We start from the raw sequence: 16,938 nt of genomic DNA, 5'->3' as shown, positions 1-16,938 counted from the left end.
TTCATACTTGACACCTGAGAAATTCCTGTCGAAATATGTATTTACCTAGGCAACATTGCTGGCACAATGACGCATAGCTGTGACACAGGTCCAGTGCTGAGAGATGCTTTCATAGCAGCTAAAGGGTTCTCATTGTTATACCATTGTCACATATCTATGTAAATATCAGCCAATTCCCATCCTCTGGACGTGCTATAGAAATCTGTTCCAGAAAAACAATGACTGCTTTCTTCCCTCGCAATCCCTAATGGGACATGCAGGAAGCGTCTAACCCATGCACGCGAATCCTGTGGATACTGACGTCACAGGTGGCGCTGTAGAAATCTTTTACAGAATAACATCGACTGCTTTCTCTCCCTTGTGATCCTAATGTGACATGCGAGCTACGTCTAGCTGTGCACACGTGCTTACCTGCTCAGCGTGGCTGACACATGCAGTGAAATGTTTGTATTGCTGTCAACATACATCTCAGAAACGTTAAACATCCTCATCAATAAATAATATTCTGACAAACCATGCAAAATTACATATGTTCTTCTAATCCCAGAGTCTGGACATGGGTGTAGAAAAGCAAGCAAGCAAGTGAGGACCCGAAACAGTAATGTCTTCGTATCGAGAGGAACTGACCCAGCCTTTATATAACAGTTGTGAGAGTGACTTCAGTCTACTGAAGGCGCTCTGGTCATGCATTGGGAGTGGATGACTGCTTGACCTCATGGGAAATATCTAGTGCAATGAGGAGTACACCTACAGTGCATGTGCTTATGCTGTTTGTCTTTGCGGTATATGTAGGAGTGTCTGGCGGTCGACAGCTATGTGATTGATGTAAAAGGGGTGATTCTGGATGGTGCAGGATACGAATTGTATGTTTACTACGACATGGTATGAGGTATTATATTGCTTGGTTGGAGATCGGTTTCACACTCTAATGTTCAAACTCCCATCCTCAGTGGCAGAGCAGTATAATTGATTAAGAGTCTTTCCATATTTGACGACTTGTAGACCACTTTGGAGGGTTTAATTGTCAGTGCAATATGGTGATCTGTACAAAATAGTTTTTGCCACTGAAAGTCTCGTATGCAGAAAGAAAAAAAAATTCAGGCATTGCTTCAACACTGGCGGTATCAGCGGGTAAATTCAATAAAAGCCAAACATAATGCTGCATTCATTCACATGACATCCTTTGTGCTCGGACATAGGAGCATCTACAAACACATTCAAACAAGATGGAGGCAAGGTATCTATGGAAAGTTCTGAGAAAGCAAGTGTTCAATGGCAAGTTGAAGCAGACCATCCATCTCTGGCGGGGAAGCTGTCACTCATCCACCACTGTAGCATTAGGACATCTCCAGACCAGTAGCTGTAGGATACCGAAAATTCCCGCCATTTTTCTCTTCTGTAAGACAGTGCTTCGAATTCTGTTTGTGTAATTGTTCTGATTTCCCCCTGTCTGTGCTTAGACAGTGCTTTCTTTCGAAACAACAAGAATGCTTTTATGATTAACAGTGTTATCGAGAATACGCACAGACATGATGAAGGCTTTTAGCAGTGAGGACTTTTAACGTTTCTGAGACATATGTGGACAGCAGGACAAACATTTTGCGGCAATGCATCAGCCATGCTTGGCAGGTAAGCACGTATGCACAGCTAGACGCAGCTCACATGTCTAATTAGGATTGTGACAGAGCGAAAGCAGTCAATGTTATTCTGGAACTGATTTCTGTAGCGCTACATGTGACGTCAGTATCCATAAGTTTCGCGTGTGTGGGCTAGATGTGTCTCGCATGCCCCGTTAGGATCTCGAGGGAGAGAAAGCAGTCGATGTTATTCTGGAACAGATTTCTATAATGCGACCTGTGATGTCCATATCCACAGGTTTCACGCACGCGGGTTAGACATGTCCCACATGTCTCGTTAGGGATCACAAGGGGGGAAGCATTCGATGTTATTATGGAAGAGATTTCTCTAGCACGTCCAGACAAGAGGATTTGGATGTTATTTACAGAGATATGTGATAAAGGTATAACACTGAGAACCTTGTAGCTGCTATGCAAGCATCTCTCGGCACTAGACCTGCGCCACAGCTGTGCATCATCGACCCAGAAATTGTGCCTCAGTGAACACTTACTTCGACAGGAATTTCTCAGGTGTGATAAATGAAAGGGATGCCACCGCCTCATGCTTGGGGGACCCAAAGGACACCTGTGTGTGGCTCGGCAGCTGACGGCTGCGTCATCACTTCACAGGGGACTGCCGGTGCACACCGACACCTGGGATTGTGCGCGGAGTCAGTGTCAGCACCATGGGGTGCGTGTTGGAACCTGTGATACGTCGCATTTGATGATAGTTCGAAAGTATTTTTTTACGTCCAATAGTGTTTCTGCACTTCATTATTTTCGGCTGTTTAAGCGTTGTGAGCTTCTTTGCATAGCATTAGACATGCATTATTTTTTGCCAATTTATGAGTTGTTTGCATGTCTGTATGCTGTCTACTGCTTTATTTCGGTAATTTACGGATTGTTTGTGTGTCTGTACATCAGTGAACTGCATTATGTACAAATAGTTTGCAGGTCTGTAAACTGTGCATTGTGACCCCAAGCACATCAGAGCGAGTGTTGTGTATCTTGTAATAAATATACTATGTCAAATCCACCGCTAAATAAATTGCTCCTAATAAATGAAGTACTCTGCTTCCTCTCCCCAGCAGCCCAGAAAAAGCTGAGTCCTTTCCCCGCCATTTTTCACCTCCAGACCGCCATCTTGCATCATCTCACAGGAGGGGCCATGGCACCCTCTGGAGCGGTACTGTGTACTAAGTCACTTCGACTCTGGACCTTGTGGTGAACACACAGGATGGTGGTATGGCCTCAAATTCTTTAAATAGAGACACATTGATTCCTTTTCCCGCCATTTTTCCCATAGACCGCCATCTTGGATTACTTCATGGGAGGGGTGAAGGGGTTCTCTGGTGGCAGTAGAGTGTACTAGGTCGGTTGGTCTCAATACCTCGTGGTGAACACACTTGATGCCAGTACTGCCTCTAATTGTTTAAATCAAGACTGAAAATAGACTTTGTCCATCCTACCCAGCACAGGCCGATTCCTTTCCCCGCCAATTCCTAGGAAGATGTGGCGGTCGGGTGACTTAGGTTTGTGGAGGTAGCACAAGTGACCTATTTTCCAGCCATTTTCTTAGGTTAGTGGAGGTAGCCGTGGTGTGTTGCATTGTCCTGATGGAATTTGATCCTCCCACCATTTTCACGGTGAGGGGTGGGGAGGGGAGAGGGAGTGGGTTAGGTTTGTGGAGGTAGTCCAATTGACCTATTTTCCTGACAAAATTTGAACTTAACGTGTTGACGTAATTGTGACGTTGCCTTATCTATCGCCGCCATCTTGTATCCGCCATCTAGAATATATTTGATAACTTTGGAGAGTGGGACCACACCCCTGTTTTCCCCCTGCAGTTAATCTTCGACACTGTGAAAAGCATGTTGTCTACTGCAAGCTCTCTGCTTTTCATACTTTGGAGGAGGTAGTATGGACCAGCATAAGGAAAAAAGGTCCTAAGCATAGCCTGTAAAATGTCTACTTTAAGAGCTATGAGCACTTGTTGTTCTTCGCTGTGGTGAAACACATCTCATCTATTGAACAAGTGCTCATAGCTCTTAAGATACGCATTTTAGAACCCATGTTACTGGAGATTTCTTCCTGGTTTTGGTCCATACTATCCCCTCCAAAAATGTTGTTGTTGTTGTTGTCTTCAGTCCTGAGACTGGTTTGATGCAGCTCTCCATGGTACTCTATCCTGTGCAAGCTTCTTCATCTCCCAGTACCTACTGCAACCTACATCCTTCTGAATCTGCTTGTGTATTCATCTCTTGGTCTCCCTCTACGATTTTTACCCTCTACGCTGCCCTCCAATACTAAACTGGTGATCCCTTGATGCCTCAGAACATGTCCTACCAACCGATCCCTTCTTCTGGTCAAGTTGTGCCACAAACTTCTCTTCTCCCCAATCCTATTCAATACTTCCTCATTAGTTATGTGATCTACCCATCTAATCTTCAGCATTCTTTTGTAGCACCACATTTCGAAAGCTTCTATTCTCTTCTTGTCCAAACTATTTATCGTCCATGTTTCGCTTCCATACATGGCTACACTCCATACAAATACTTTCAGAAATGACTTCCTGACACTTAAACCTATACTCGATGTTAACAAATTTCTCTTCTTCAGAAATGCTTTCCTTGCCATTGCCAGTCTACATTTTATATCCTCTCTACTTCGACCATCATCAGTTATTTTGCTCCCCAAATAGCAAAACTCCTTTACTACTTCAAGTGTCTCATTTCCTAATATAATTCCCTCAGCATCGCCCGACTTAATTCGACTACATTCCATTATCCTAGTTTTGCTTTTGTTGATGTTCATCTTGTATCCTCCTTTCAAGACACTATCCATTCCCCGAGGTCGGCTTCTACTAGTTTCTGCATTCGTCTGTAAAGAATTCGTGTTAGTATTTTGCAGCTGTGACTTATTAAACTGATAGTTCGGTAATTTTCACATCTGTCAACACCTGCTTTCTTTGGGATTTGAATTATTATATTCTTCTTGAAGTCTGAGAGTATTTTGCTTGTCTCATACATCTTGCTCACCAGATGGTAGAGTTTTGTCAGGACTGGCTCTCCCAAGGCCGTCAGTAGTTCCAATGGAATGTTGTCTACACCCGGAGCTTTGTTGCGACTCAGGTCTTTCAGTGCTCTGTCAAACTCTTCACGCAGTATCATATCTCCCATTTCATCTTCATATACATCCTCTTCCATTTCCATAATATTGTCCTCAAGAACATCGCCCTTGTATAGACCCTCTATATACTCCTTCTATCTTTGTGCTTTCCCTTCTTTGCTTAGAACTGGGTTTCCATCTGAGCTCTTGATATTCATACAAGTGGCTCTCTTTTCTCCAAAGGTCTCTTTAATTTTCCTGTAGGCAGTATCTATCTTACCTCTAGTGAGATAAGCCTCTACATCCTTACATTTGTCCTCCAGCCATCCCTGCTTAGCCATTTTCACTTCCTGTCGATATCATTTTTGAGACGTTTGTATTCCTTTTTGCCTGCTTCATTTACTGCATTTTTATATTTTCTCCTTTCATCAATTAAATTCAATATTTCTTCTGTTACCCAAGGATTTCTACTAGCCCTCCTCTTTTTACCTACTTGCTCCTCTGCTGCCTTCACCACATCATCCCTCAAAGCTACCCATTCTTCTTCTACTGTATTTCCTTCCCCCATTTCTGTCAATTGTCCCTTATGCTCTCCCTGAAACTCTGTACAACCTCTGGTTCTTTCAGTTTATCCAGGTCCCATCTCCTTAAATTCGCGCCTTTTTGCAGTTTCTTCAGTTTTAATCTACAGTTCATAACCAATAGATTGTGGTCAGAGTCCACATCTGCCCCTGGAAATGTCTTACAATTTAAAACCTGGTTCCTAAATCTCTGTCTTACCATTATATAATCTATCTGAAACCTGTCAGTATCTCCAGGCTTCTTCCATGTATACAATCTTCTTTTATGATCCTTGAACCAAGTGTTAGCTATGATTAGGTTGTGCTCCGTGCAAAATTCTACCAAGCGGCTCCCTCTTTCGTTTCTTGCCCGCACTCCATATTCACCTACTACGTTTCCTTCTCTCCCTTTTCCTACTGACGAATTCCAGTCACCCATGACTATTAAATTTTCATCTCCCTTCACTATCTGAATAATTTCTCTTATTTCGTCATACATTTCTTCAATTTCTTCATCATCTGCAGAGCTAGTTGGCATATAAACTTGTACTACTGTGGTAGGCGCGGGCTTCGTATCTATCTTGGCCACAATAATGCGTTCACTATGCTGTTTGTAGTAGCTTACCCGCATTCCTATTTTCCTATTCATTATTAAACCTACTCCTGCATTACCCCTATTTGATTTTGTGTTTATAACCCTGTAGTCACCTGACCAGAAGTCTTGTTCCTCCTGCCACCGAACTTCGCTAATTCCCACTATATCTAACTTTAACCTAACGATTTCCCTTTTTAAATTTTCTAACCTACCTGCCCGATTAAGGGATCTGACATTCCACGCTCCGATCAGTAGAACGCCAGTTTTCTTTCTCCTGATAACGACATCCTCTTGAGTAGTCCCCGCCCGGAGATCCGAATGGGGGACTATTTTACCTCCGGATTGTTTTACCCAAGAGGACGTCATCATCATTTAACCATACAGTTAAGCTGCATTCCCTCGGGAAAAATTACGGTCGTAGTTTCTCCTTGCTTTCAGCCGTTCGCAGTACCAGCACAGCAAGGCCGTTTTGGTTAGTGTTACAAGGCCAGATCAATCATCCAGACTGTTGCCCCTGCAACTACTGAAAAGGCTGCTGCCCCTCTTCAGGAACCACACGTTTGTCTGGCCTCTCAACAGACATCCCTCCGCTGTGGTTGCACCTACGGTACCGCTATCTGTATCGCTGAGGCACGCAAGCCTCCCCACCAACGGCAAGGTCCATGGTTCATGGGGGTAGGACATTAACCATATGGGCTGTAATTTAATGGATTACTCCTATTGCCTTTTTTGAATATTGGTGTAACCTGTGCAACTTTCCAGTCTTTGGGTACGGATCTATATTCGAGCGAGCAGTTGTATATGATTGTTAAGTATGAAGCTGTTGCATCAGCATACTCTGAAAGGACCCTAATTGGTATATAATCTGGAACAGAAAATTTGCTTTTATTCAGTGACTTAAATTTCTTCACCACTCCGAGGATATCTACTTCTAAATTACTCATATTGGCAGCTGTCCTTGATTCGAATTCTGGAATATTTACTGCGTCTTCTTTGGTGAAGGAGTTTCGGAAACATGTGCGTGGTAACTCAGCCTTAGCAGCACTGTCATCTACAGTATTTCCTTTGCTATCGCGCAGAGAAGGCATTGATTGGGTCTTTGCCACTAGCATGCTTTACATACGACCAGAATCTCTTCGGATTTTCTGCCAGGCTTCAAGACAACGTTCCGTTTTGCAAATTATTATAAGCATCTCGCATTGAATTCCGGGCTAAATTTAGAATTTCTGTAAAAATTCGTCAATCTTTGGGATTTTGGGTTCGTTCTACAGTATTTCCTTTTCTATCGCGCAGAGAAGGCATTGATTGGGTCTTTGCCACTAGCATGCTTTACATACGACCAGAATCTCTTCGGATTTACTGCCAGGCTTCAAGACAACGTTCCGTTTTGCAAATTATTATAAGCATCTCGCATTGAATTCCGGGCTAAATTTAGAATTTCTGTAAAAATTCGTCAATCTTTGGGATTTTGGGTTCGTTTAATTTTTACATGCTTTTCTCGTTGTTTCAGCAACAGTGTTCTGACCTGTTTTGTATACCGTGACGAATCGGCTCCATTGTTTGTTAATTTATATGGTATAAATATTTCAATTGCTGTCGACACTGTTTCTTTGAATTCGACATCTGGTCTACACTTACATTGTTAATTTAGGAGTGGAGGTTTTCACTCAGGAAGGCGTCAAGCGAATTTTTATTTCCTTTATTGAATAGATATATTTTTTGTTTATTTTTGGAGTATTTTGGGGTAAGTATATTAAGTTTCGCTACGACAGTCCTGTGTTCACCAATCCCTTATTCGTGTTGATGCTCGTTATTAGTTCAGGATTATTTGTTGCTAAGGGGTCAGGTGTGTTTTCACGACCGTTTACTATTCGAGTTGGCTAATTAACTAACTGATCGAATTAATTTTCAGAGAATGTGTTTAGCACAATTTCAGACGGGTGATGTTTTATGCGTACCTCCGGATTTAAACATGTCCAACATATCGAGGATAAATTCAAGTCACCACCAACTATAACTGTATGAGTCGGGTACGTGTTTGAAATTAGACTCAAGTTTTCTTCGAACCTTTCAGCAATTGTATCATCTGAGTTGGGAGGTAGGTAAAAAGATCCAATTTCGAAGCTAGATAAACTACTTCTAACAGCAACAAACACGCCACCGCTAACTTTATTTTGCCTATCTTTCCTGACCACAGTTAGGTCCTACGCAAAAATTTCGGCTGAACTTCTCTCCATCTTTAGCCAGCTTTCAGTGCCTTCTGGTGAGTGGTGGTGTGCGAGTCCCGCGGCATCTCAGTAACGGATGTTTTTAATGAGTGAGGGATCTGAAGGACTCGTTGGCATGAAACACTCGGACACTCCCTTTACCGAGGTAGGACAGGATAGAACGAGCAACATGATCTTGCGTTGTCTCATTGAAAGACAACGCCACGGAGACATCGAATACAGGGCACAGCCACACGTCCAAAAAATTCAGAAGTGGAGCGGCCACTGTCCAAAGTACCGTCTATGCTGAGCAGTGATCGTCTTGTGTACCCAATGGCCCCCACACAATCTAGCCAAGTGCTTGGCGTATATGACTATGACGAATGTTAGTTCTCTTCGGTGCATCCACACATGGATGATTCCATCGTGATGCTATAAGCAGAACGCTGACTCGTCTAAAAAGACTACGTGGTGCCTCTGATCTGTGCACTGGTGTCGCTGAACACATCGCTGTTGGAGCACCTCTCTCCACTGCCACATCAACAGAAGCCGCAATAATAGTCCCCGTCTGACAAACACTGCTGCTCCAGATGTCGTTGCACGGTCCGTGTGGATACTTGTCTTGATGAAAACAAGCCCATTTCCTGACTCACGAGGAGAACCCGTCATAGGTCGCTCTGTGATACAAGAAGGGTGAAAATAAAGAGACACATATTTCGGCTCGAGTGCTCACACAAAATAGTTTTCGAGAAAATGTCGGTCAAACTTTCGACGTGACCTCATCAGTCCACTCCTGCATCGTAAAACCACGTTAATTGGTAGTGCAGTGCCTAACAGCACAGCTTAGAAATTTCGCGCCCCATGTTCAAATCTAAAGCTGTATTTTGTTTTTCTTTTGTTGTCGCCGAAGTACGACACATCGATATTTTTTTGACCTCGTAAAACGCAATGGAATTATTGACAAAAGAAATTAACGTTTTAAATCTTATTAAAGTAGATAGCATCATCACAAATCTAATATAATTAACAGTTATTGAAAAAACAAATTCCAGTTTTTTTATTTTTGCTTTGAATTTAGTTTGATGAATCGTGAGAATCAGCACACTCATAAAGAAAAATTCAAAGCGTAAAAATTCTGGGCAACGCAAGTAACTTGCGAAGGCACATATACCACATTGACATTTTTGGTGGGAATATCATTACGAAAACAACCTCACGGTCTGGCAATAAAGTCGCGGTAAACAAAATCGAAGCATTTTCTCAGAATGGATCGCGGTTGTAGTTTAATTGCATCGGATCTTCATGTGATTCCTTTTTGCTGTGCGATGAGTGTAGGGCACTTCTGTGATCGCAGAATTACTTCTAATGGACGTGTCGGTATTCCGATTTCATCAACAAACTAGTACAGGGAAGAATTGATTTGCCCACCCTATGATTCAATAGTGTACAGAAACGACTTCACTTTTACGTAAAGTCGTAAAACGTTTTTTAGGAACTGATGATAGCTTTCTTTTGTGAGATTTCTAGATTTTACGGCTGTTCCGTGCACATTATGATATCGTTTCATTAACAGGTTTACGTCACTAACTTTTAGGAGAGAAACAAAAGTTGTTGGTAGCAGCTGTCTAGATGGTGTTAATCCGTGTCAGGTGTCATACTAAAATCTATTTTAATAAGATTTGAAATCTTAATTTTTTGTCTTTAATTCCATTTTATTTCATGTTGTCATAAAAATACTGATGTCACATTATCCTGCGACAGCAAAATAAAAAAAACTGGATGCGAACACGGGGTGCACAATTTCGAAACGGTGCTCTTAGCCACTGCGCTACTAACGGACAGCACTCGACGACGCGTGAGTAGCCTGATAAAGTCGTGTCGAAACTTTAACCGCCATTTTCTCGGAAGCTGTTGGGTGTTAGCACCTAAGTCAAGATAAGTATATATCCCTTTATTTTCATCATTCTATCGCCCTGCCAACTTTAGACTGTATCAGAGATCGACCTACGGCGGGTTCCCCTTGTCAGTGGCTACTCAATCCCGCATGGCCGAGGAAACGATATGTCTGTACTCTAGATCATGTCGCGCGGGATCGTTCACATCCTGCATGATGTATACTACGGCCCTGCTGAAACCATGTCTTCAAAATTTCATGTACAACGTGAGCAGCAATAACGCTGAACAATAAATTGTGTTTTCGAAAGGCACGACCCTCCCGCTAGCTAATTTTTGACCGCGGCGGTAGACGTTTTTCCTCCTTGCACATAGCACAATACGATATTCCACAAACGAGTACTTTCAAATGCTATTTCTGAATGAGAAACATGCCGCGTAATCTTCCCTTATAAACAGAGTGTAGGCGACGTTACTCCTACCTTCTTCGCGCTGATTTGCTGCAATGCTAGTCACTTGCACATCCAAGCACGCGGTACACCTCGCGTCAGTTTGACGTTGTTTAAATGCCGCTTCCATAGAACTGCAATTTTAATGGCCGGCAGTGTATTTATCTATGACGCAATTCATGATGAGTTAAGATTTAAACCACACCTCTATGTTTTTCGGATTTCAACTGAGTAAAAAAGATAAATGTGTTCCATTTACGTGAATCCTAAAATAAAATATTATTTTTGATTTTAAGGTCATGATTTTTAACAGTAAATATATTTTTAAACCTACTCATCATCCTACAAATATTGTGTTTTGATTCTCAAAGTGTTGTTCGATTTGTTAAAGCCAAGAAACTTTTTAGAGGATATTACCGAATCGACGCAACAGATTAAAACATATAACAGACCAAGTAATGTACCTTATTGGGAGTTCTACGATACTTATTTTGGACAGACTTGACTTTTCAAATATTGAAGTCGATTTCTACTCCTTCATGTTCCGTCCAGTACCTGGAAATGTATTTACCAATGTATGCCTCCGTAAAACTTAACCCGCAATTCATTTAGCTCGATAAACTTTAGATTCAAGCTTTTAAAAAGCGAAAGGGTATATTATACTCTGCAGATCAAATTACATTTGAATATCATTTTGCATTCGTTCTCCTGCGATACGTTTCACCGTTTATTCTACAGATGGTATTAATTGTGAATGACTTTAATTTTATGTTGCAATTGTATGGTTTTGAACCTGCAACTATGTTCATACTTTCTTTTGTTACAGGATTGTGAGCGGCTGGACCAGAACCTCTACGGAAAGAAAAGCCCATAAACAGTACTGCGAGAATATACTGGGTGCCGTTTCGGCCTCTCAGGAATGCTTACTAATTAAAATATTTGTTCTTGTACGTTACATGTTTAAATGCGGACAGTAGATTTATGAAATTTGTTTATAAACGGGAGAAATTTGAGCAATCATATCACTGTACTCTGAAGAACGTGTTTTGACAACTGCATCAAAACGAAGTCTGTCACTATGATTTTTGTGTCAGTTAAATGACAGCACAGTGTGAATAACACCCTTGTACACTCATCATTTGTATTATCCACACATCTCACTAGTGCTCATTATATGCAATACGTAGGAATCCTTATACATCCATACGTGTAACAAGGAAGTTTGTCCTCTTCACCATAATTAATTTAGAATATACAGAATTCTGCAAATGTTAATTTTTCATGTCTTATATAAGTGTTTGCATGTTTGACGTACCCTATTCTCTGTTTGTGTTCATATCTTTTTCGCCAGACAACCCACCATGAAACAGGTATATCCAAAAAATTAGTACGAAACTTGGGGTTCTTTGCCCCGAGTTAGAAATTTCGAATTACACCAAGAAATTCTCGCGTCTGTGCTTATATATTGTAAGAAATTCAGGACATTGTTTTCAAACAGAAAAATGCGTTGAACTGAAACACAGATCGCAATTTTATAATGATTGACGTCGAAATAAGTATTACCTTATTCCCATTCTGATTATAAATATCCACTGAAAAAAGTAATCTGCATGAACGAAGTTCTATGCTGAAGTGACCTACACGTCATCTACTACTATCCATTAAGATTTATGTGATTCTTAATAAACATTCTTGATGAAGTTAGATATTCTTAGAGTTCTATAATTCGCTATGTTTCAGCATAGAACACTATCACTGTGCATATCTGTACCGCTATTCCAAGTATAACACGCTCAGCAGAGCACAGCAGAACATTTCTCCATGTTTACCAAGTATAATATTTAGTTTCGTAGTACCTAATGAGATTTCTTGTTTTTATGGCACTGGTGCTCTCTAATTAAGAAAGTATTACAAAGAAATTATAATTCCTAGAAAAAAGGTGGAAATATCTGGATTGTCATCTTTTTGACATACTGAAGGCATTGAATACACATGCTCAATTATCTGACCAAGGATGTAAGTTTTCCACTAGAAAAAGATCATGTTCTCATTGATAAGTTCTCACTGATAAGTCTGTGAAGTATTGTACAAAACCAGTGATATTAAGCAAGGATGATAAAAGCCGTGTCTGTTAGCTGTCAGTTCATATTATCACAGAAAATTCATTAATATTTCTTTAATTCAGAGTCTGAAGACGCATAGTGACCATTAAAATGAACTTAACTTTTTTTTTTCTCCGAACGGTATCGTTGGTGGACATGACTCTATACAATAAATATCGGTGTGGGAAGGTTCAAAAGGGAACAAGGTGGTGTTACATGATGGATTGCATTATCATCATTGGCATTGATTGTGTGTTAGATTCAGAACTAAGTCAGCAAGTTACTGATTTTAACCCTGTTGAAGTTCACTAGTTCTAAAGAAATCGCATTATTCTGCAATAACTGAATGACGAAAATGAAATTTGTGAAAGTATCGTGAGTTACCATATCTAACACTTTGTCTTATCACATTGACTAAATGAGATCGTCCTGTGGGACAATATTTAATAACTTCTATCCGATCCTTCGGTTTGCTTATCCCAAAGTACAATTTCATTAATATCCAGCCATTGCCCAGCTTGCATTCTTTCTTCTCGTGTTCTGGATCTCATACCACCTGCGTCTGTAATTTCTAAGACAGAAAAAGCAACAATTTCTTTGTTATCAAGAGGGTTAAGCTTCAAATAATTAAAAATTAATAATATTTTCTGGATTCATAGGACTGTTGAGAGAGCTTGCGATTTTACCCAACTCTGCTAGTGAGACCGACGTTGTCATTCTGTCTGACTTCGAACTTCAACCGAGATATAATGTCGTCATTACCGTTCCGTCTCTCAGTAATAACCTGGAAATGTCATGATCTCAAAAATCTTAATGTCGCAAATATTACGTAGGAAATATAAGCTATATTTGCGTAAACGATAGTTATGGTGGTCCTAAGCGTAACAGTCGTATCAATATGGTCCCTACAGTTAACAATGCATTTCCTGTATGAAACAGAGAACCCAATATGAAGTATGAAACTATACGAAACAAATGAAGAATTGAATACCCTGGGGGTTATATTGTTGCAAAAACTAAACCCTTCTTTATTTGCTAGCACTTTATCATATTGTAAAACGTAAATAGAAAACTCGAGCAACTTATAGCAGAGTAGTCTGGGACGATAAAATCTGTCATTGCTATATTCATCAATACCATTATTCCCTCGCATACAGCATCTTCTTTCTTGTTTAGACTGTACGTAACTGTGTAGTCTTAAATTTCCTCAATATTCCGGATTCGTACGAAGTGTCCACTTTCAAATAACTTACGAAGTTATTCCCTATACGGTTTCCGATTTAAAACTAATGAACTGGCAGTATGAAACAGAGCACATACATCTCCAACACGCTATGTCGGTTCTGTTACAGTAACTATAGAACTAAAAAATTGTGTTTATGCAGAGTGAATGGAAGTAATTGAACAATTCGTCTGTAACACCAATCAATGTTTGTTGTTCTGTGTATTAGTAACAGTTGTAAATAGATATATTATGTAATTTGCACTGGTTAGTCAGCATAAGTTCGTAATTGAAGAAAACAATATAAAAGTAGTATGTAAATACACACGTGCCTTATTAGATTAAGTTGACGCTTGCTCTAAAATACATAAGAAGCAAATTTACTTCAAGATGAACAAATGCAACTAGCATACATAATCTTCCCCGGTACAGAGAAAGATGTATCTTTCACCAGCCTGCCGCCGAATTAAGCGGCCTCCTTCGCTTTCAGCTGCTTTCAAATCTCACAACGCTCCGTCTATGAGCCCACAATACGCCATCTTGTAGCCTCTAACTCTAAACTTCAAACACCAATAGAGGCTACACAGTGCTAGCTGTCGTTATGCAACTAACCGGGCAGCACACATTAACAGTAGAACAAATTGCGCCTGTGTAAATAGGATTCTTCGCTACTTCTCTTGCAACATAATGACTCAATACTTGAACCGCGTTGCCATGGATTGGCCAACAAAACTAACTGAGGTAATGTAAAAATTATACGCTAATCGTAAAGAAATATGCTTTATAATCTAGTTTCGTCCTTATGTGTAATATTGAATGTAAAGAACGTAAATGTTGTATGTGTGCCACTGTAATTAAGACTAGAAATTAATTCTGAAGAGAAATAAATTACTTAAGAGCTTCTGAAATTAAAATTATTGTCTGTCTACGTGAGATTCTTTGCTTTAAGTACACACGATAAGTAGTGGTATAAACTTCGAGAGGGTTTACTTGAGACGAAGAAAACGGAGAAGTCTACGTAATCACGCCGCCATAATTATGCTGTTTGCAGGAAGTAATCTTTTTATTGAAAAACTATACGCAAAACATTAACTAGAATGTAAAACTGTAATATGGAGGCTTTTATGACGGCTCTGCATCCATCAACTTGAAAGGTAGCTGTTAGTTTTCTATTTTTGCTGTCAGTTTCATCGTTCCACGAGTGTAGTTTTAGTCAGGTGAATTTTTCCTGCAGAGATTCCAATGACTTGTGGGCAACTTCAGCCTCGGTACCACTTACATTTTCTCGACTATCGAAATCTACAGCTGTGTTATAGTTTCCGCAAGCTTCTTCAAATGCTGCCAGACATTCCTAGCACAGTTTTTCATCTTCAGGTTACCAGATTTTCTACTTATTTAATAGAGGGACTCTTTACACTGATCTATTTGGTATGACGCTGGAATAAGATTATGGAAATCTGAGAAAACGTTTTGCATGTCTTCCAAATTGAAGGTATCCAGAACATCTTCATTATCCTCTATTCTTCCTATTTCCTTTGTGGTCAGTATGTCCCACAGGTATTTCACTACCAGCTTCAGCAACTTCTGCTCGTTCCTCCCCTTCCAATACAAGGTTTGCTGGTGGAACTTTTTTGGCGCAGCTGCCTGGTTCATTAGATGACAGCTGAAATACATGTGTAGAAATTATATTAAATTCTAAAAAAAAGGATGTCTGAATGATTTCCGCCTTGGACGTTGATATCTTGCCTCTATATTTCGGCTGACAGCCATTCAGCCATCTTCAGGTGAGATATCTGAAGAAGGTTGAATGGTTGACAGCCGAAATACTGTGGCAAAATATCGGCGCCATTCGGCTGCAGCCCCGGAATCTATAAAATATTCATTACACCAAGAAAACTTCAAGAATCAAAAAAGGGATGCTTTACGATGAAGAAATGAGAACCCATTGGGATCGGAAAAGAGGCAAAGGATTGTGGCGATCGTGAAAATTAGAGTCGAGACCCCCGCCCCCTTAATATGCATGCACTTAACATTCACTGGCAAGTCTGTACACAATTCACAGGCAGATTATAAGACAGCACAACTCACAGGGTTGGTGGTGAAGATCTGAGGGCTTACTTTCGATCGTGCTATCATCCGCAGACATCCATGTGCGTAGTAGTCGGAGCTGAAAGCTTTCACACATGTCTTTCGCAAATGAATGAGAAGGCGAACATTCGGTCAAATACTGAACCATAAATTCTCTGGACCTATTTCACCAGGAAATACACAGGGTATCACTCTTACGTTCGCAAAATATCATTATACTCTGACCGCCACAAGCATCTAAGTAGTTCTGTAGTTCTAAATACCTATAAAAACACTCGATACAAGGCAGAAATGTAGAGATGCAGCCTACAGGCAACAATCCATGGCTGGATTCCGGTAGAGTCCACATTTTATTTTTTTAAATTTCTCCTTCCCTATCCTCTTACCCCGCCTCCACACAAATGTAATTTGCTGTCTCTCGTCTCTCCCACTTATTAACAGCAAATATGAAAAATGTTTTAATAATGTAATATTTATTTATTTATTTATTGTTGTACAATTATGTTAAATTTGTCGCTTGATCATAACTCACGGGAATAATGATTTACTTAATACAAAATCGAAGTGCTAACTCACCACTACCGGTGTATCGCCCAGCACTACGATTGTGAACGCAGGCCTGCGGACTACGGCTTTGCGTATCTGTAAATGCTATTTCTTTCAATAGTTTCTTATTTCATTCCGGAAAGTTAGTCTTCTTGTAATTTTTGCCCTGGTGGAGGGTCCTTCCCTTTCCCTCCTGTCTCATCCATCTTCCTGTCGTTTGTCACTCATAGCTGTGGACCCATCAACATACCGGATATGTTGTTGTTGCCAGGAATGCCCAAACTTTGAACGGGCGCATTCACTTGGCTGGAATCCTCCATGCAGCCGGTTTGCTAGCAAGCGCATCTACGCAGAACTGTCTTGTAATAAACATGGCTCATAATGTACCACAATTCCTTGTCGTTTTTTATTGTTTTCATGCTTCTTTACTTTCTGAAAATTGTATAAGAACCTTGGAAATTGATATACGTAAATATCATACAATCTTGAACATGGTTGACTCTCAGCAACCGTATTTAAGTTTTAATGAAGGATAAAAATAACCAACCGGTT

General features: G+C 40.4%; 1 long non-coding RNA gene across 1 annotated transcript in view; it reads left to right on the top strand.

Annotated features, from left to right (window-relative positions):
* Positions 1-12,073, top strand: part of LOC126184869 (uncharacterized) — a 191,705-nt gene extending 179,632 nt beyond the window's left edge. Inside the window, exon 4 of the long non-coding RNA XR_007536894.1 lies at positions 11,255-12,073. This is a non-coding gene — a long non-coding RNA (uncharacterized LOC126184869). The remainder of the gene's footprint in view (positions 1-11,254) is intronic.
* The last annotated feature ends 4,865 nt before the right edge of the window (positions 12,074-16,938 follow it).

Source organism: Schistocerca cancellata, chromosome 4, assembly GCF_023864275.1.
Source record: "Schistocerca cancellata isolate TAMUIC-IGC-003103 chromosome 4, iqSchCanc2.1, whole genome shotgun sequence".
NCBI classification, from domain to species: Eukaryota; Metazoa; Arthropoda; class Insecta; order Orthoptera; family Acrididae; genus Schistocerca; species Schistocerca cancellata.
This window is presented reverse-complemented; position numbering and strand designations above follow the sequence as displayed.